This window comes from Suncus etruscus, chromosome 13, assembly GCF_024139225.1.
Source record: "Suncus etruscus isolate mSunEtr1 chromosome 13, mSunEtr1.pri.cur, whole genome shotgun sequence".
Classification (NCBI taxonomy): Eukaryota; Metazoa; Chordata; class Mammalia; order Eulipotyphla; family Soricidae; genus Suncus; species Suncus etruscus.
The window spans coordinates 41429244-41434692 of record NC_064860.1 but is presented as its reverse complement, the minus strand read 5'-3'; the positions used below and the strand labels follow the sequence as shown (position 1 = coordinate 41434692).

Genomic DNA, 5449 nt, shown 5'->3' with positions numbered 1-5449 from the left:
TTTTTCCAGTTAATCCTAAATTGTAGTGCATCTTTTATACTTTCTCTTTTTTTTTTAACACCACCCATCACCAGTGCAACATTCCCATCACCAATGTCCCAAGTCTCCCTCCTCCCCACCCGACCCCCGCCTGCACTCTAAACAGGTTCTCAATTTCCCTCATACATTCTCATTATTAGGACAGTTCAAAATGTAGTTATTTATCCAACTAAACTCATCACTCTTTGTGATGAGCTTCCTGAGGTGAGCAGGAACTTCCAGCTCTTTTCTCTTTTGTGTCTGAAAGTTATTATTGCAAGAATGTCTTTCATTTTTCTTAAAACCCATAAATGTGTGAGACCATTCTGCGTTTTTCTCTCTCTCTGACTTATTTCACTCAGCATAATAGATTCCGTGTACATCCATGTATAGGAAAATTTCATGACTTCATCTCTCCTGACAGCTGCATAATATTCCATTGTGTATATGTACCACAGTTTCTTTAGCCATTCGTCTGTTGAAGGGCATCTTGGTTGTTTCCAAAGTCTTGCTATGGTAAATAGTGCTGCAATGAATATAGGTGTAAGGAAGGGGTTTTTGTATTGTATTTTTGTGTTCCTAGGGTATATTCCTAGGAGTGGTATAGCTGGATCGTATGGGAGCTCGATTTCCAGTTTTTGGAGGAATCTCCATATCGCTTTCCATAAAGGTTGAACTAGACGGCATTCCCACCAGCAGTGGATAAGAGTTCCTTTCTCCCCACATCCCCGCCAACACTGTTTATTCTCATTCTTTGTGATGTGTGCCATTCTCTGTGGTGTGAGGTGGTATCTCATCGTTGTTTTGATTTGCATCTCCCTGATGTTTAGTGATGTGGAGCACTTTTTCATGTGTCTTTTGGCCATCTGTATTTCTTCTTTGTCAAAGTGTCTGTTCATTTCTTCTCCCCATTTTTTGATGGGATTAGATGTTTTTTTCTTGTAAAGTTCTGTCAGTGCCTTGTATATTTTGGAGATTAGCCCCTTATCTGATGGGTATTGGGTGAATAGTTTCTCCCACTCAGTGGGTGGCTCTTGTATCTTGGGCACTATTTCCTTTGAGGTGCAGAAGCTTCTCAGCTTAATATATTCCTAGTAGATATATACAGGACACTCCACCCCCAGAGGCCTGGATACACATTTTTCTCTAATGTACATGGGACATTCTCTAGGATAGACTACATGTTAGCACACAAAACATATCTCCATAATATCAAGAGGATAGAAATTTTGCAGGCTGCCTTTGCTGACCACAAAGCCCTGAAATTATATATAAACTACAAAGGGACACAGAAGAAAAATTTTAACACCTGGAAGTTAAATAGCCTCATACTGAATAATCAGTGGGTCCGAGATGAAATCAAAGAGGAAATCAAAACCTTCCTGAAAACAAATGACAATGGAGACACAATTTATCAGAACCTATGGGACACAGCAAAAGCAGTACTGAGAGGAAAATTTATAGCTTTGCAAGCACACATCAGGAAAGAAGAAGGGGCATACCTGAATAGCTTAATGACGCAGCTCATAGAATTAGAAAGTGCTCAACAAAAGGATCCAAAAATAGGGAGGCAGAAGGAAATAACAAAGCTGAGAGCAGAAATCAATGAAGTGGAAACCAGAAAAACCATCCAAAAGATCAACGAAAGCAGAAGTTGGTTCTTTGAAAAAATAAACAAGATTGATAGACCACTGGCAAAACTAACAAAGAAAGAAAGAGAGAGAAACTTGATAACTCGTATTAGGAATGAAAAAGGAGAGATCACTACTGATATGGTAGAGATTCAAAGGGTAATCAGAAACTACTTTGAGAAACTCTATGCCACTAAAAATGAAAACCTGGAAGAAATGGATAAATTTTTGGAATCTTATAATCTTCCACGATTGAATGAAGAGGATGTAGCATATCTAAACACACCCATTACTATTGAGGAAATTAAGAAAGTAATCAAATGTCTGCCCAAAAACAAAAGCCCAGGCCCAGATGGATTTACTAATGAATTCTTTCAAACCTTTCAAGAGGAACTACTACCAATCCTGGCAAGACTCTTTCATGAAATTGAAAAAACAGGAAAACTTCCAAATAGCTTTTATGAAGCCAACATTACCTTGATACCTAAACCAGACAGAGATGCTACGAAAAAAGAAAATTACAGACCAATATCGCTGATGAATGCAGATGCAAAGATCTTCAACAAAATCCTGGCAAATAGGATTCAATGCCTCATTAAGAAAATCATCCACTACGATCAAGTAGGTTTCATTCCAGGAATGCAAGGCTGGTTTAACATCCGTAAATCTATCAACATAATACACAACATCAACAGCAAGAAAAATAAAAATCACATGATCATATCAATCGACGCAGAGAAAGCATTTGACAAGGTCCAACACCCATTCTTGATCAAAACTCTCAGCAAGATGGGAATGGAGGGAACCTTTCTCAATATAGTTAAGGCCATCTACCACAAGCCAGAGGCAAATATTGTCCTCAATGGAGAAAAACTGAAAGCCTTTCCTCTAAATTCTGGCACAAGACAAGGCTGTCCTCTCTCACCACTCCTATTCAACATAGCACTGGAAGTACTCGCTATAGCAATTAGGCAAGAAAAGGATATCAAGGGAATCCAGATAGGAAAGGAAGAAGTCAAGCTCTCACTGTTTGCAGATGACATGATACTCTACTTAGAAAACCCCAAAGACTCTATCAAAAAGCTTCTAGAAACAATAGACTCATATAGCAAGGTGGCAGGCTACAAAATTAACACACAAAAATCAATGGCCTTCCTATACACCAATACTAATAAGGAAGAAATGGACATTAAGAAAACAACTCCATTCACTATAGTGTCACACAAACTCAAATATCTTGGAATCAACTTGACTAAAAATGTGAAGGACCTATACAAGGAAAACTATAAAACTCTGCTCCAAGAAATAAGAGAGGACACGCGGAAATGGAAGCATATACCCTGCTCATGGATTGGCAGGATTAACATCATTAAAATGGCAATACTCCCCAAAGCACTGTACAGATTTAATGCGACCCCCCTAAAGATACCCATGACATTCTTCAAAGAAGTGGACCAGGCACTTTTGAAATTTATTTGGAACAATAAACACCCTCGAATAGCTAAAGCAATCATTGGGAAAAAGAATATGGGAGGAATTACTTTCCCCAACTTTAAACTTTACTACAAAGCAATAGTTATCAAAACAGCATGGTATTGGAATAAAGACAGGCCCTCAGATCAGTGGAATAAGCTTGAATACTCAGAGAATGTTCCCCAGACATACAATCATCTAATTTTTGATAAAGGAGCAAAAAATCCTAAATGGAACAAAGAAAGCCTCTTCAACAAGTGGTGTTGGCAAAACTGGGTAGCCACTTGCAAAAAATTGAACTTAGACCCCCAGCTAACATCATGTACGAAGGTAAAATCCAAATGGATTAAAGTCCTCGATATCAGCCCCAAAACCATAAGATATATAGATCAATACGTAGGTAAAACACTCCAGGACATTGAGGTTAAAGGCATCTTCAAGGAAGAAACTGCACTCTCCAAGCAAGTGAAAGCAGAAATTAACAGATAGTTTCCTTTTTCTTTTTCTTTTTTTTTTTTTTTTGTTTTGGGGCCACATCTGGGGTCTAATCTCAGGGATTAGTTCTGGTTCTGCACTCAGGAATCACTCCTGGCAGACTTGGAGGCCATATGGGATTCAGGGATTGAACTGAAGTCAGCTGCAGACAAGGCAAATGCTCTCCCCACTATGCTATGGCTCCAGCCCCTAGTTTATTTTCTATACCTAATCCACTATGGGTGTCTGTATTTAAGTTTACATTTTTCTTTAGACACTTCTCTCTTTTAGAGATTTCTCATCACTTAACCCATCCCCATTGTTCCAATATTAGTTATTCCTCAGAAGAACCTCTACTCATTCCTTCTATCCCCACCCATCCCATTCCCTCTCATCACCACCAGAAATTTTCCCACGTCTGGGGGTTATTTCTTTGTTACTTGCCAGTTCTTTTGCTTTAGTGATTCATATTCCACATTGGAGTGAAACCAACTGACAGCTAGTTTTCAATTAATTATTTTACTGAGCATAACACTCTCGAGATCTATCCCATTTTTTAAAGGGCACAATTTTATTTTTAATAAGGAAAAAATAGTATTTCCCAACATATGTGGACCACACTTTTTATCCAGTCCTTTGAACATTTAAATTGAAGTTAATCCCATGCTTTGGCTACTGTGAATAATACTTTCTTTCATATAATTTTTTTGCTATGCTTTGTTTTACCTGCATTTTTTCTTTTTTTTTTCAGTCTCATTATAACGAGACCTCAAAAATTAACCAAAGACTCAGTTTTGTTTCTCTCACCTGAAATCTTTAGTAAAAGGCAAAAGATTTATAGGATCTGAAGATAAATCAGTGTTATGTGTAATTTTTTCTTTAGTTTTTGGGTCATACTCAGCAATGCTCTCAGTATTTACTTCCTATTTCTTTGCTCAAGAATCATGACTACAGTACTTGGGGAACCATAAGGGATGCTGAAGACCAGGGTAGGCTGCGTGCAATGCAAGCACCTTCCCCAAAGTGCTATCACTCAAGCCTTGCAACTTTTAAAAGAGCGCTTTGCATCTATGGAAACTTGCAGAAATTTCTGACCTAAGTGTCTGTGACCTTTACATGAAGATGGGAATGTCCCCTCTCCTCTGTCCCTTACTCAGCTTGCCAAAAATGATGCATCTTTGACGCACCAGAAAACATAACTTGCTATGAATAGGAGTAAAGAATGAGGCCCAACGGATATCTGAGGCCTCACTTCCTCCATCTAGTCTCTGTTGTCCACAGTAGCACCTAAAAATGATGATAAGAGCCTTAGGACCTTTTGGTCTTAAGAGAAACTTCTATGTCTGGTGGAGTCCATTGGATACTTTTTCTTGGGCATAAAATTCCATTGAAGTGATGGGATTTGATCAGGATGGTAGAATTTAACTCAGATGGTGTGAACTGGTGGAAGATTTATAGAAACATAAACTCTCATAGAGCCCAAAAGGAGCCACAGCTTTATAGAATTGGTGAATATAGTTAAATTCTAAGGCCAGAAGGAGTTCAACTGGGGCATGTTTCTACCAGCCACCAGTCTCCACCTGAGTGACCAATAGGCAGGATTACAGGGATACATACACAGACACAGGGCCCAGATTACTGTTTGGCCTTGAGAGAGGAATAGGAACCCTAAGCTAGAAATAAAAGATTTTTCTAAAGCACAGAGACAGAAGACTTGGGGATGAGATTTTATTCTTATTGGTGCCTCTACTTGACAACCTGCCCGCCCCCAATATTCTGGAAACTAGAAATGCATTCTCAGTAGATGGATTGAGCATGGCATGAGTGAACATCCTCTGTCCTGGATGAAGGCA

At 38.8% G+C, this 5449-nt stretch overlaps 1 non-coding gene across 1 annotated transcript; it reads right to left on the bottom strand.

Moving 5' to 3' along the window:
- Nucleotides 1-4346: 4346 nt before the first annotated feature.
- LOC126026560 (U5 spliceosomal RNA) lies at nt 4347-4460 on the bottom strand. The gene has a single exon (XR_007501783.1). It is a non-coding gene; the product is annotated as a U5 spliceosomal RNA (small nuclear RNA).
- Between the last annotated feature and the right edge of the window lie 989 nt (nt 4461-5449).